Source organism: Eutrigla gurnardus, assembly GCF_963514095.1.
Source record: "Eutrigla gurnardus genome assembly, chromosome: 5".
Classification (NCBI taxonomy): Eukaryota; Metazoa; Chordata; class Actinopteri; order Perciformes; family Triglidae; genus Eutrigla; species Eutrigla gurnardus.
In genome coordinates, this window is record NC_139919.1 from 3,357,311 (window position 1) to 3,374,172 (window position 16,862).

The 16,862-nt window shown below is 43.2% G+C and overlaps 1 long non-coding RNA gene across 1 annotated transcript; it reads right to left on the reverse strand.

The window, feature by feature from the left end:
* Positions 1 to 3,021: 3,021 nt before the first annotated feature.
* LOC311013981 lies at positions 3,022 to 3,812 on the reverse strand. The gene is made up of 3 exons (XR_014597208.1): positions 3,721 to 3,812; positions 3,575 to 3,644; positions 3,022 to 3,168 (listed from the first exon to the last, which is right to left on the reverse strand). It is a non-coding gene; the product is annotated as an uncharacterized lncRNA (long non-coding RNA).
* Between the last annotated feature and the right edge of the window lie 13,050 nt (positions 3,813 to 16,862).

Below are 16,862 nucleotides of genomic sequence, written 5' to 3' on the forward strand. Positions count from 1 at the left end.
GTCCCGCAGGTGATCACGAACTGCCTCAATATCACGAGGATGGATGGGCCGAGCCCGGTGTTTGAATGGGGTCCCATCATGGAGGTGGATGTGATGCTTCACATGATCAGTACAGCCATAGTCAAGATCGTGGTGCGAGTACACACCTGGAATCTGCTTGAGTTTTGATACGACCCGCTCCCTCCAATCCGGGGGAATTGGTGAATCTCCGAAATCAAAATCTAAGGTTGCTATATTCTGGCCTCGGCCCTTGGGCAGTGGAGACACCTTGAGTCAGAATTTGGGGTGGTCCCGAGAGTTCGGCAATGATGCTCAATGGCTGAAGCGTGATGTTTTGATCGGATTTATTGGTGATCACAACAGGGATCTGGTGAGGTGTGTGACTGGACTGAGCAATGGCTGTTCAACAAGAACACACCTGCCGGCTGATGGTAAACTTGCACGAACAGAACCCTTGATGACCATGGTGCAACCTGCTGGGACTTCGAGTGGAGATGCACCTGCCAATCTCACTAAGCCAGTGCCCTCCCCTTGGGTCTGTTGATATCTCAGCTGTAGCAAATGGAGGACAGCTCCATAGCCGTGCCGGGGCGGTTCATAGTTGGCACACTCACTTTCCAGATGCTGCTCATAAAGCGGATCCAATGTGTTCATTCCGATCAAGATTTGTGCAGGGAATCCTAGCCTGACATACGGGACCACCAGTGCCAGGGTGCACACATCCATATCAGCACCAATGAACTCCTTTGGAAATGTAATGGTCACTTCGATGTAGCCCAGATACGGTACTTCTTGACCAGCAGCACCCTCCACTTGTAACAAATCACACAATGGCTTGACAGGTTGGTGCGAGAAGTATTGATTGTAGATCGAGACAGGTATCGTCGTCACTTGCGATCCGGTATCCAGCAAGCATGAAAAGTCTTGACCGGCTATGTTCACCTGGCCAGTGCATCTGGACCCAACTAGGCCCCGTGGCAGGCGAATAGCCTCGGGGTACTTCAAATGTGCCTGATCAATACACCTCAATGGTTTCTGCATAAAAGGACATTGTTGGTCCGCCGCAGTTCCTGTTTGTCCCTCAACAGGAACCTGGTCTAGTTTAAAGACGAGGCACCATGAGGGTTTGATCATGTCCACTTTCTCTGCTTCTCGGCAAACAGTTTTTTCTTCATAGCCACAAGCGACGGGTTGGGGGCATTATCACAGTTGGGTCCATCTTCTCCACAATTGTAACAATAACCTGGCTTCAGCCCTGAGGGCGGGTTCTTGTGAGAGGAACGGGGCGGAGCCTTACTGGATCTCATAGTCTCACTGAGCTGGCTGACGTGAGTGGAATTAGGTGAAGTGGGCTGCTTCCGATTGGACTGAGCAGTAAGGGCCGCCAGCTGCTTTTGAATGTCGGCAAGCTGCCGGGTGAGCTGCTGGGTGATGGTAGTCAGTGCATTCACCTTATCCTCTTCTGGGGCTGCAGAGGCGTATTGGGCGTGCGCCCCGGCTCTGGCTTTTGAGCCGAGGTGCAGCTTCATACGCTGAACCTTTGCAGCCCCACGATCCTCCTTTATCCTCAGCAGCAGCAGTAGCTCAGCAAACGATGGAAGATGAGATTTGCGCTGCTTGAGCTGAAGCTCTGATATGAGCGTGTTGTCCCAGCAGCCACGACAGAATTGGTTCAACAGATGCCGATCCAGTTCGATGGCCGAGACTCCTCCCCTCTTCACCGCCAACGTAATGCAACCTGCAAGCGTTGCAAGTATGCGGATGGATTTTCACTCTGATTCATTCTGTGGTCTTGGAGCACGACCCGAAAATGACCGAAGTCTCTGGGTGGACAGGTGGGTTGCGTTGTCATCACTCTTCACAATGTGTTCGACCACATAACGCTGTATCCCCGGTGGATTGAGATCAGGGACGGACATTGTGGGGAATGAAGGCTTTGCAGTTCCCTGGGCGTTGGGGACTGGAGGGATTTGTGGTAACTCATCACTGGAATTTTGTACCATAGCCGTAGCACCTTGAAGTGGACTGAAGGTGGCAGCATCAGGCAACTGTACAGCTATACTGGGGACAGTTGGCATCACTTCTTCCCTGGAGTCTGGGTGAGTCTCCACTTTTGGGGCGAGGATGGACTGGCCCAGTAGAGACATTAACCCCTTCAGGACCTCAGCATAGTCCCGTCCTGTGAGTTTAGCCAACTCTTTTAATTCACCTAGGTATTCCCTTGTTTTTAACTCTCCAAAAGAATCAGCACAAATGGTGGCGAGTTCTAAAATATCATACGTCACCTTTTTGGTCTCACAACTATATGTGTGCGGCAAAATTTTACGCAGTTCGACCAAAACATTCCCTGACTCGAATTCAACAATTATCGTGTCCTGGAAAACACCAGGCTCAGTTATGACCGCGATATTAGAGATTCTGCCATACTGACTCAAGAATGCAACAACCTCATCATCTGTGTCATCCCGGGTTACATGTTTAATTAAAACAGCGTTCGGAATTTTTATGCCTTTTTTCTCCAAAATGTCCATATTTGCAATGAATGTCAAATCTACTATTGTTATTTGCTCAGCTCTGTACTCCCTCCTGGCTAACTCGCCAAAAATGATGTAGCCCCCACAGTAAATAAACTCGAGGCCAGGACTAGTAACCGCAATACAGCATCATAATAGACCCGCAATCAGAAAGCTAGGCTACGCTCTGGGAGGGAGGGTGAGGGTGAGGCTGAGGTTTGCTTTTTAGAAGAAATATTTTTTACACCAACCATAAGACAAACAACAACAGTACGAGTGCAAATATTGTACAGTGGAAAAATGTGTGTACACTTATTATTGACGGCCAACTCCAATTAATCAGTAGCTACTCACTCCATTGTATATAGACAAAAATTCAGAAAGACAAGACCCCAATGTTCTGCTCACTGCTAACAGGTCACAACCCGGCTGCCCACCCACAGTTCATGTAAAACCCACGTCTGGGTTAAAGTTGAATCCAGGGGGAGGTATAGGTGAGGGGGTGTATGGGACAAAGTGTGTGTGTGAGAGTGGGGGTGAGAGTTCGATGTAGGCTACAGGGAGCCCCCTACCGGCCTGGCAGGAGGGGGGGGGTTGCAGTCTTTTCCAGCGGTAGGCTCTAGGCCTGCTCCTTAGCTCGCCATCATTCCAGAACCTGGCCTAAAAAACAGGACCACAGTTCATACATACAATATACATCAATAAATAGTAATCCAGTGTGCACATAATTCAATCCAAACTAGTAGCACTAGGGTAAATTACTTCAAATATTCATGATTCAGCAATAGGAAAAAAAATAAACATCATTTGCAAATCATAAACGACATTTACAATATCATTTAGCAGCCATGATCCAACCACATAATATCAATACATATGCCATGATTCAAGATCTTAAAAACACATTAATTAAATTGCAGCAATATACTAACACAATTAATTCTTTGCAGGACTCAGCTTTAGTTTTGGAGAAACCAGGCATGTTCAGCAACCCAGCGCTAACCGCGTCTATTAAAATGAATGGCATTGGCTAGGCTAATGCTACAAACAATTGGACTCACCAGTCTCCGTGCAAGCTACGCTCACTCATTCGGATTTCCGCACGGCAAATCTCGGCCCGGCAAGAGGCTCCTATAAATTAACAGATCGCTTAACTGTCAGCTATCATAAAAATGAGAAAGCAGTGGTTAAAATAGTTTTACCCGACCTGTAGCGCGTCTCTCCTGCAGCTTCCCCACCGCTCTTACCGAGACTGAACACCGCGGTTCTATACTTAAACGCGGTTGGCCGCGCCACCCCACGTGACCCCGTGACGTTACCAACCAGCGTCACAACCGATTGGCCCACATGGACCACGAGAGTACTGGCCCTAAAACCGCGAGATTTTGACTTGACTTAACGGGGAGGAAAAAAAGGAATAATCTGTCACCCGGCTTACATGATGCATTAAAAAGCTAATTCTCATCCCCAGTCAGAACAGTAATAGAAACAGTATAAACATCCCATAAAACAGGCATTAAACAATTCTGAAAAGGAGAACGGGCTCTTAATTAAGCAGACAAATACACAGGTACAAATAATCATGGCTATTAGTATTGAAACTAAACAGAATCCTTTTTTACTGCTCTTTTTAAAAAAATCTATTTTCCTCATTTCGCTGGAGAGTAACAATCCAATGTCATCTAGTATATTTCAAATGCTGTTAGTCATCATTTCCATGGAGCATAAGAATATGAAAGTGCCACGTAAAGCTAAGATCTTCATTACATTGTATACATACCATCAGTTTAGTCATCATAAATACAAACCCAGTTTGGATTTTGGATTTCTCGTGGAAGCAGCCGTTCATAACATGATGTAGCCTATTGACTCCAGCAATAATTGAGATTATTGAGAATATTATTATATTATCAAATTTGCCCCCTGATTACATGAAAACAGATCATGTGAGTGAGGGACTCACGGGTTCCTTCAGCAGGCTTCTGCACTTTCATGGAGCCTTTTAAGGTCACAGTCATTACTGGTAACACAGCCTGGACTAAAGGGGAGTCATCACATGACACACTAATAGCATTAACATCTAGTGACAATGGTTATGAATGCTGAATTCAGGATCAAAATGTAAGTCATACATTTTCACATGCACCCGCCAAGCCACATTTGCACATTTGGATGTGAAAACTACAAGACTGTGTGCCCGCTTCATGATGCAGACTCTGAAACACACACACACACACACACACACACACACACACACACGCACACAGTTTGGCACAACACAATATCCCATTTCATGGCTTTGGCTGGGAAAAGCCTCCAAAATAGGCAATGTGTGAAAACTCAGCCTTTTCCACCTCACAAGCGTATCTGCTTGTGCATGTACTCTGAAATGTTTAACACCCCATGCGACAATGTAAATTGGACACCCTTAGAGGTGGCAGAGGCAGGGAGACTGGGGATGCATTTGAAGTGTATATGTATGTGAGGCAGAGAGGAGGGGTCAGAGATAGAGAACAGCAGCAGTGTACACACCAAAGCCAATGATTTTTTTTTTGTTGGGGGGGGGGGGGGGGGGGGGGGTTAACAATACACTCCTCCTAATTGAGAGCCCTTTTTGGTAGGTTGAGTCCCGGCCATCCGGGAAGTGGCAACAGAATGTGAGCTTTCCTCCAAGGGGCATCCAAGCACCCTGAGGAGCCCTTCTGACAAGCCTGTAAGCCACTCCTCAGACCCCGGCTGTCTGGATCTACCAATTACCACTTCACCATCCGCCCCTCTCCCTGTTTTTTTCATTTCCATTTATCCTCTTCATTTTGTCCTCTCGCTACATCCTTTCTGTTCTTTGCTTTACCTCTATTTCTGCATATGCCACCAGCTTCCAGCCGCTCCCATTCCCCCCTGTTCCTCTTTCATTCTGCCTCTGCATCCTCCCAATTTCCCCCCCCCATCTTCTGTCATTGCCTGTTGTTTTCACCACACAGCTGTCCGCCGGTTGTTGTGTGAGTGGTGGAGACCCATCTGCAATCCATTAGGCTTGGAGATAGGGCTTTTTATAGCAATGGTAGGTGAGGACAGGTATGGCAATGACTTCCGTCAGTAGGAATTAAGGGGACAACGCATCGTAAACAGCTCCTGAAAAGAAAATGAGTCCACTTACGTCCCGCCAGCATGGGTGACAAAGCATTGAGAGTCAGAGTGGTACATCGGTTTTTGATCAAAAATCAGATATAGGTGGAGATGCATCTTGGAGTTTCTCCACCAACCAGAGGAATCAATCCAATGTGTGGGAGGATTTTACTCAGCAGCTTCAGGAGTGGCAGACTGCAAAAGCTGGCATGAAAGCTGCCTCAGTCTGCCATAGAGGACTACATCTACTTCATGGGAGTTATGAGGACTGTATAAATACACTGCTTATCTTATATTCCAATTTGTTTGCCATGTTATGTAATGTCCTATTTAAAGAAAATTGATCTCACTATACACAAATATGCTGGGCATACTAATTGTTTTTTGGACTTGACAACTTCACAAATCAATGCAATTTCATACTGTTTATTAAGTGCGACAAGGAGACTTCAGGGGTTTGTCATTCACTACACTTCCTGTAAAATGGCATCTTATAGGAAAGAAGAAAGCAAGGGCCAGACAGCAGTATGTATTTAGATAAATATTCTGATCAGATATTAGTTTTTAAGGCCATAATTAAAATCCTGAAGTACTGCAGAAAAAAACAATTTGATTTAGATTTTATAAGGGCTCTACCCATACAGCAAATGTCAAGTTCCAGATGCCACTACAGAAGATGGATTTACTAAATTCAATGTTTATATGTCATGGAGCACATTTGGAAATGGACTTCCTCTGAGGTGCATGATTGTGCTTGGTGAAGGAAATTAGATGTGGAAATGTTACTGTAAAGATGGTACAAGATAAAAAAGGAACTGGCTCAGTCAACAACAGTTCATTCTCTGGAGACTGTGATGTGCTACAGTAGAAACCTAAAAGCACTGAAAGCTCACAGACTGTCTCACAAGAAAAGGGTTGATCCTCTGGGGAGCATGGATGACCTAACAATATTGGATTTCCCAAGGTCTTGGGTAGCTTTTGGCCCAATGTGGTGGGAATGTAAACATGTATGTTTGTCTTAGTTTTTTGTTTTTCATGTGTATTACTGGAGCACTTATGGCATATGGTGTCGGTGGCTGATCACCCAGCCAGAGCGGCCAGCCCAAACGCCACTGTCATTCATCACTGGTACAATATGTATCGCCCTTTGGTGTCTTTTGACGGTACTTTTGTCATTCTGCTATTGCATTTTTAAAGGCGCCAGTAGATATATTTGTACACAGTTTTGGCACCACTGAACTGTAAATGTAGAGTAGGAGTGATTTCAGCCCTTGCCATGAGCCAAAGTGTACGCCAATGAACAAATGTCACCTGAAAGTGGAACATTTGAGTCCACTGACAAAGTATAACTTTGCACTTAAGTGCTACATTAGACCATTGAGTGAATAGAATGGCATGAATAAATAAGAATAGGAATGGATTTCCATGGTGCTTTTTAAGCTGTCAATAACACAACCGTGCATTCGTCGTGTGTTATGCCTCAGGATATTGCCTTGACTTTACCTGAGTTCAGAAGCCCCTCCTCCTATCAACAGCACTCTCTTAGCCACTCTCCCTAACAGATGACCTCCCACTTAATGTATTTGCTGCTTGTTTTACTTTGTTTCTGTAAAATATTTGGTAGATGTTGTTCCTTCATGTTGCTTCCCTTGAGCAAGGGGAGTAACGATAATCTAGCACATCAGTCACTGATTCTACCTGGTTAGATGTGGTCCAATTTTATACATAAGTGGTTCACCATTGAATACATTGTACTAATTTATTCACCTTACTTTACTTTTTTACATACATGTTCATGTTTATTCATGTAGTCAGTTGTTATGAATGTTATGATGCATGATAAGAATTAGTTAATTATCATTACATATTTTGACGTTCATTCATTATTAAATCTGCTACAAGCATTAACACTACAACTTCAATCATTTCAGATGTATGCGACAATAGGCCAATGGGTAAGCTGTCAGAAGTGAAGAAGGGTATTTTATTTGAAGTTATTGTTATATTAACCGTTTATGTAGGCTAGTGGAAATCGCATGGTAGTCTACAGTACACTTGATCAGTGGTTTCCAATATTTTTTGATTAGTGCCTCTTCAAAACAAAACCAAGTCTCACTTGACCTGTCATCAAAGTTTGATTTACTTTGGGGTAGACACATTATTGGAGATACTTTTTAGTATAAGGAGAAAAGAATCATCAGCATCACAAACTATAGCCTTTAAAATTAACGTAAAGTTGAATGATCATCTCTCTGAAACACAGCACACATTTACTTGTATAACTTTCATGAAAGATGTAATGTGGGGCTGCTGTATTGGAATATGCAATTATTTTCCATGTGATTAGTCATACATTTTTGGCACATCAATCATCTTGTCACTCCTGTCATTTCCCGGTCTATAGGGGACACCTACAAATAATAAGATGTGTGACTTGACTTGACCCAAGAAAAGGCAGCGACACAGCATGATTATAACATAAAGACAGTACTCAAAGCAGTACGTGAAAAAGAGTTCAGCAAAACAACCACCAAAAGTTCACTAGCTAAACCCCTAATCTTCCCGAACAAAAACTACTAAAAATCTTTAAACAAGTCTCCTACACCAAATCAATACAAACATGTTCAACAGCAAACAAAAAGACATTCTCACTCTGACCAAACTGCTATAGGTGCTCCACATCTACTACATAATCAGGCCAAATAACAGATTTCGAACAATACGCCACAAACTTTCTATGTGGTTTGTCTGCGGTTGAATCACTAACAGAAATCTGTCCCCAACTCCTCCATCCTCGATCACCACCATCTTAAAGGATCCCAATTCTTTTTATTCCTCAGAGGATTGGAAAAGAGAGGAGGCTTGAGAGGAGTGGGTGGGAAGCAGCCTATGTGCAAGTATAAATACTCCACCCCCTGCCCCAGCTGGGGCACTGCCTACTAGCCATGGTGGGACACCTACAACTACAAAGGTAATGCTTACATTTCAGTGAAATGTATTTTATATTTCACAAAGGTAGACTAATTATTGAAGGCAGACGAAGGGACATATTTAGTTTGAAAAAGCATATTGTTGTTTAAAAATGATTAATTGTAATCCCATGAATAAAAATAGAGACATTATTTAATAATAACCATTAATAAAATATGTTTCTTTTTCTCTTAGATACCAATGCCAATACTCTAATAAGAGGTGCAAGCGAGGGAAAATAAAATGCAAAATAATGTCATCCATTGGTCCAATCCAGAGGCAGCAATCCCTGTGAATGGATGACTATCATCCCAAAAAACAACCCCATAGATAATTTGTACAAGCACAGTATTACAACCATTATTAACGATTATTGTTGGTCAGCGACTGCTAGTGGCAGAGAAAAGTGGGGAGCCAGGTGAGTGAGAGATTCCACGTATAGGGATGAATTCAGGGTGGATGGATGGTCAAACAGCGACCACTCCCTTAGACCTTAGATTGACTATGTTAGGTATGTAAAACTGCGACCGTTACATGAAGGTATGAGAAGATGTTGATGCCCCACCAACAGTAGGGCTGTACATTATGAAACGAAGGAAGGAACAAACCGCCCATATGGCTGTGTGGGTTGGAGAACGTGTTGGTTTCTCATCACCCACACACACTCTGAGGGGAGGACAGAGAGATATGATGCATCAAAACAAATATGCAAGTATTTAAACTTATCAAGGCAGAAAAAGGTGACAAAAATGCCAACCCTCCCTAAAGTAGTATTTGTACAGTCACGTATAGCCTCGTAAGTAAAAATCACGTAAAAATAAGGAAGACACTGTACAAACAATTTCCCTAAAGGTCTTGTAGGCAATAAAACTGAAAAGCATCTATTATCCTATGAAATACCAAAAACAAAAACAAGGAAAACTTAAGTTTCATTTTAGTTCATTCCACCTTGACTTTATGCCAATGTTAATGCCAGTTAATTCTGTAATTAACCCCGTTTATGATAAAGAGTTGGGTTCAGGGTTGTTCTCGCTGTAATCAGCACATCGGGTATGTTGGATGTATTTCCACTTCACATTGCTTACAGGAGTTAAAGCCAACACTTCCAACTCGCTCTCTCTCGCTGTTGAAGTCACAGGCAGGTCCTCCAGCTCCAGTGTTTTTATTTGAGGTAGTAATACAACCCCTCAGATGTCCTTTCAGACCAGTTGGGGGGCTTCTGACCCTTAGGTTAGGAACCCCAGGTTCCACACACACTAATAAAGAACCGTTTGATCTGAATACCTCCCAATGAATCAGAAACAAGTATATTTGTTGGCATGGTATTAGCGATGATAATAAAAACAGGATACTGAGTGAAATATGCTGCACAGAACATCATCCACAGACTCCTGTCCTGTCTTCACAGCTAACACTGCTCAGGTTAGTCTGTGATGTTGGAGGTGTGCCACAATCTGATAATCTATCTCGCGTACAAATGACTTGTGAGTGTTTAGCTGATATAATCATAATTGGCTGACACTCTTCGAGGTTGTTTCTCAGACTGTTGACAGACAGCTGTTCCTCTCATCACACCCATGATGATAATGCAGATGATGTTGGCACACTATGAAGAGGTGTGATGTCAAATAAATGAACATTGGAGTCATTAACACACCATCAGCTCTGTGGGTTCCAATAAAGATCCTGCCTTTTTTAAATTACACAGAGAACAGCGTTTCTTCACTTTTGGCTCGTTACCGCAATATGAGCAACCACGCGGCTCCTGCTCACTGTCCCTTTAAATAAAAACAGAAAATGATAAATAATGTTCACTTTCAGTGAACAATTATTATGCTAATGGTGAGTGTATGGGTGTATATTACCGAGACCCAATGCATAATCATTATAATGGTTGTGATGATTAAACTATGGAGTTTGCCTTTCACCAGAGCTGCATCATCTCCTTCTCTGTTTTGTGTTTTTTTCAAAATGACCATTATCCATTCAACTTTTGATTGGTCATGTCTGAATGCACCGTCACACTTTCTTATCCTTCTTGTGTCGCAAATGGGCCACTAATGCATTTCATTGTACATTCCTGTGTTGCAGAACGACAATACATAATAATCCTTGAAATAGCTTATTTATCTTAAGAAGTCAATACATCAATACTTTTTATTCAATATAGTCTATTTATAGAATGTTGTAAATGTTTGCTTTAACTGGAGTAGAAGGAAAAGGAAAAAGAATGTAATCTGAAAAGTAACTGAAGCTGTTTGTGTTAAATGTGGTGGAGTATAGTACAATATTGCATATGAGATATAGTACAGTCAAAAAATATCATAACATGGAAATAGTCATGTTAAGTACCTTGAAATTGTACAGTAGTACTTGAGTACACAACTTAGTCTAGCATAGCTGTAGACTTGCTGTGTTATCTTGATTGTGTCTTTTGTGATTTTGATGCAGTTGATGAAATTCAACTGCATCATGCGTTTACATTTTGCAGCTGGCCATACCAAATGATTATCTTTTTGTCATATCTGCCTCCCTTTGTGTCCACAAGTGATGCCATATGTCCAGTAGCTGTAGCCTTTCATCAGTATGCGAGGCAGCTTTCCTCAAGCAACACAGCCCAGTGGATCCTATAATTCACCTGGCTATGCTTTTAGAGACCTGGGAAAATACATCCATTTACAGACTAAAAGGCAATGGCTGCATTTCCATTTAGATTTATGGCTCATTCTCATTGATCAACATAGTTTACTACTGCACTCTGGAAAATGGAGACATAGAGAAAGCAACAAAGAAGAAGAGGAGAGTTGGTCAAAGTAAACAGTGGGGCAGAAACTGAAGCACATGAGACAAAAGTGAGAATTAGAGGAAACAAGAAAGACCACAGAACTGTGGTTTGAGAAAAAAATGTGTTTAGTGAGAAATGGCAAAGCTCGGCATGGTTTTACATTGACATAATGGTCCTGTAAATCTGCCGGAATGTTCCTAAGCTCCTACGCACACTTATCTTCGCCTAAGGTTGCATGAAAGCGGCGTAATGATGTATGGTGTCACCATAGACGGATTATCATGACCACGGGCCCTGGACACAAACTCGCCACGGGCCCCTGCCTACACACGCAAATAGTACGCGCGCAAAGGCGCTCTTCCCATTACGCAAATAACAACACCGCAACACCACAACAACCACAAAATTACTGTCATTTTAGGTCTGTTTTGTTTGGCACCTGCCATGTACAGGACAATATACATATTATGGGAGAGACAGCAAGCTCAAATAGCCAGACATGGTAGTATTATGGAGTAAAACACACCTTAATTAAAATATAACCACCTAAAACAAATCGTGAAAGTAATAAAGGCAACATGAATACACATCAGTAAAGAGCCACAGCTACGACCACACAAAACCAAAGTGAAACTACTCACCTAAACCACCGGCTTTTTCCTGGCCTTCTTCGAGGAAAAGTCCTTGATAAGGTCATCAAAGTCCAACTCTCGGACCAGTTCGGCCTCTATGGCCATGAGTGACAAACTGTTAAGGCGTCTCTGGGTCATTTTTGTCCGAAGTTCATTTTTTATCCTGGCCATTTGAGAGAATGACCGTTCTCCCTCGCAGTTTGTGACAGGAAGCGTCAGATACAGTCTTACGGCAATCTCAACATCCGCTGGGGATGTGAGGGGACTTAGCTCAGGCTGACCTGGCTCGGCCGCCCGGCTGCTGCCCGCCGTAGTACTGCTAGCACTGTCCGCTAAGGTTTCCGTAGGAGGCAGCGCCGCTCCACCGCTACCAAACGTCTCCGGTGAACTTGCGCTAGCAGTGTTAGCATCCTGCAGGTCGTCCCGGTGAGTTGTAGTACTGCTACTACCGCTGCTATGAGTAGAAAAATGTTGCGATGGATGGGATTTGCTGCACCAAAGCAGCACCTTTGGCTTCTTTTTTTTCTCCTTTGTTTTCTTTTAGCTGATCCACTGAGCTCCCGCTTCTCCATTTTGAAAATGCAATGTACGGTTGACCCCCAGCATACGTACATACGTACGTCATTGTGTCATCACACATTACTGATTTAATCTTATAATTTCTAAAACATTCAAATTATTTTATTATCATACTACATTTTCAAAACCACAGCCATTCCAATATATTTTTTAAATTGTACCAAAAAAAAACAAAAAAACAACTCTGAAGGCCAAGGGCCCCTATTGGCTCTGGGGCCCTGGGCACACGCCCACTTTGCCCATGCGGTAATCCGTCTATGGGTGTCACCACAGTGACTGATGGGTTGTCCTCCAGAACAAATAATGAACACTAGAAGCAAAATGGTCTCTTCCATGTGTATGGATGTAAATCCAAAATGGCACTCAGTGCTAAACATCCGCAATGGAAGTTCCCTTCTGCAAGGCTTCACCAATGACTTAAATATCAAAGGTGAACAGAATAAGATCAGACAGCTCTCACATTGACTGACTGGTAGTGTGTAGCCATGTAGCCCGGCAGCAAACTCAGCTTCTGAAAAGTGTATTTTTTCAGGGAGTTACATAAAAATGCAGCTACACTGGCAATCTGATGGCATTACAGTACCACATCCATCAGCCATCTGTGACTACAAATGAAAATGGACTAAAATCACATGATGACATTTTAAATAATCATTTCTTGGCAATGTCTCTTGGTGTAGAGTACTATGACGAATACAAAAGTACTGAAGCTTATCAATACACCTGCCGCTTAGACTCACATAGTGCTTTTGTCATTATTTTTGCTAGCTCATCATCACCAAATTGGTGGTTGTTGATTTCCACGCGCCTGTGGAGGGGAGGGAGGAGCAGCTCTGATATTAGCTAGCTATATGTCAAATCATTGGCGGAGTGGCTCTATACACATAACTGTTCACTTATTTTAAAATACACAGTTTGATTCTTCCCCCTGAAAACAGTTTTGGACATACAAGGTTTCTGTCTGATACTGATGACGCAGACATGTGTCTGTACCCCTTCTGGTAGTCAGGGTAATTACAAAAAGCACTGCCAACACATGCTTGTTGTACACAGACCAGCATACAGTCCAAATGGAAGTTAAAACATTGACAAAACTGATCATTGTTGGTATTCTCTTTCTTGCCTGAAAAATTATTTAAAAAAAATAATAATCAGGAAGAAACCCTTTTTTTGTGGCGTGATGTTTTGATATGTATAGACCTTAGTCTTCTGCAAAAATGTAGTGACTCAAACTGACAGTTTGTCTCCAGACTAAGGGGGGGGTCCACTTCAGGGTCCTGGAGGTGTACAGGTCCTGGAGGGATGGAAGATTGTAGCTAGTCACCTTCTCAGTAGAATGAATGATACGCTGCAGTCTGCCGTTGTGCTTGGCAGTGGTAGGGACCAGCGTACCAGAATGTCTCTTACTTCATAAATCACTTTTGAGAGTCAAGATCGACTGTCCAGGAAAGTGGTGAATTTCGACTTGTTCGGACTTGTGGGCTCAGTAGTTCAAACTTGGCAAGTTCAACTCGGGAGTCCAGATTCCGGAAGACGGGAGGACGCAGGATGAACATTCTGCAATTGGAACAGCAGCGGACTTGATGATGTCACCACACCATTAAAAAGGTAAAAAAAAAAATTATGTTCAGCTTCCAATCCTCGCCACATTCTTCTGTGGAGCTGACATAAGACCAGCCTTCAGGGACAGCATGAACATGCTGGGTCAGATGCTTCCGCGACAGAAAGCCCATGGATGGAGCCATGAGTTGGAAGCGCTGGTCTACTGGCTTGCCTGTGGAGCCTCCTACAGGGTAACGGCAGACATCTTCGGCATGCCACTCTCCACGGTTTGCAGGACCGTCCACAATGTCATCGAGGAAATGATGATCATCCTCCACCAAGTGATTCACATCCCGAAACCAGCAGAAATGGAGGAGGTGGGGGCCGGCTTTGCTCACCTTGCTGGGCATGAGGCATTCCGCTGTGCTGTCGATGCCATTGATGGGTGTCATATCAGGATCCCCCCTCCTGCAGAGCCACAGAAGAAGTGCTACATTAACAGAAAATGTTTTGCATCAGTGCTACTGCAGGGTATCTGTGATGCCAAGGGTGCATTTTCTGGATGTATACATTGGCAATCCAGGATCGGTGCATGATGCACTTGTCCTGAGGAGATCCCTCATGTACCACCAAGCTCTGTATCCACCAGCTGGGTACTTCCTATTGGGAGATGAAGGGTACCTGTGCCTGAAGCGTCCTGTTGCCATCATGACCCCATACCGGCAGCCTGTAGCAGGTCAGACACACACAGCAAATTGTTACTTTAGTGAATTTGAAATACATCATACATTTTCTCCATGAATTTCAATTAAGAGGCCAAGTGGAAGCGAGATATAACTGGCACCATGCCAGAGGCAGGAACATCATCAAGCGTACCTTTGGTATCCTCAAAACTCGGTGGCGAGCCATCTTTTTGAGGGCCCTGGAGATACGGCCTCTGTTCGTCCCTAAAGGTAATTGGCGCCTGCTGAATCCTCCACAACATTTGTGTGGCAGCAGGGGATATTCTAGAGGAGGAGGAGGCAGAGGCAGACCTGGGTCCAGATGATGTTGAGGATGGAAACGCAGAAGCAGATGAGAGGGACCTGCCAGGGAATGTTGTCCTGAGAAGGCTTGCTGTCCAGGTCTCCGCTCCTCAAGAAATGCCTGCATGTCTTGATGGACATAATTACATACAGACGTAAATAATTGTATAAAGTTGTGAAATGTATGTTTTAAAAAGTTAAGAAAGAATATGTCTCATAAGACAAATGTATTTGTTGTAAACAATACAATACTCAGCTTCATATTTATTTAAAATTTGACAAGTTTTTCAAACAGAGCCAAATATTTGTTGGCCCGTTCTGTGGCCCTTTCCCTCACCTCCTCTCTCACCACGGCCTCCCTCTCCTCTTCCCTCTCTGCCTGCTCTTTAAGGAAGACCAGGAGAGCCTCGCTGTCCCAGGTCCTATTCCTTCGTTGGCTGACCCTGGCTTCTTCTGCAGAAGGGTCAGAGGCTGGTGAGCTGACTGCACCACCTGTAGTGGCAGTGAGATTTGCTGCCACTACCAGGGGCGGACTAATTGAATGCTGCCCTTGCCAGGTGGCAGCAGTCACACCTCCAGCCTCTAACCCCTTTGCCTGTCAGTGGGTTCCTAAACTCCTGAAAATAGGGTGTAATTACTACACTGCAAAACTGATTATTTGAATGTATTCACAATCCCAAAGTATTTCAAGGGCCTCTGCATCTGTGTTGTTGTCTGTGTTAGGCTTCATATATGGCCAGTCAAACAGGCAGCCAGAATACCTTGTATTTGGCTTTTAAATTGTTCCACTTCTTTTTGGCCTGTTTAGCCGAAACAGGGAGGCCAGAAGTGGCAACAAAGCCCCTTGGCAAAAACATCAACAGAGTGAAACACTTTAAGAAGATTTTAATCATTATGGATGGAGACTGCCCAAATCTGGCCAGACATATAGGCAATGATACAAGCACTCAGATTAATACTCACTCCCATCCAGTCCTACTGGAATTTCTCATGCCATTGAAGAGGCATTCGTTTGGAGCCTGCCACTCAATGAGGGCCCGGGTTTCCTCAGTTGTCCCTTCATAAAAAGATTGCTTAAATGTTAATTTAATACACATTAATAATTATTATACCCAAGTATAATCAGTTTAATATACAAAAGGGAACAAAGACAAGCAAAGAAGTCGGTCAAAAAGTAACGTTATAAAGACAGCGCTCTAGGTTAGTTAGGCATAACGTTAAATTAAAATATAAAACTTTACTTTTCCAATCACTAAACTGATTTTCCCAGGAACAATTAATAACTTTAAACTCAAAATTGCCCATGAGATAAACCCCAAAACGAATTATGTCATGTTAATTCACTACAGAGTCATTAGTAGCCAGCGGTGCACCATGAGCAGTGTTGGGAATGTTACTTTAAAAAAGTAGTTATAGTTACTCACTACTTGTTCCAAGAAGTACCTGAGTTAGTAACTGAATTACTCAATAATAAAAGTAACTTGTTACCAGGGAAAGTAACTATTTGCGTTACTGTTAAAAAGTGGCTATATGTCAAAAGAATTTGGATTTTTTTTAGCAGTTTTCACAAGTCAGTTGAAATGGGTAGAACAGACAGGTGCTTGTACATAACCTTCGATGTTTATTGCACATCGACAGACAGCAAGAGTTTTAATCAAGTATTATCTTTGTAAGAAAACGTCTTGGAGCA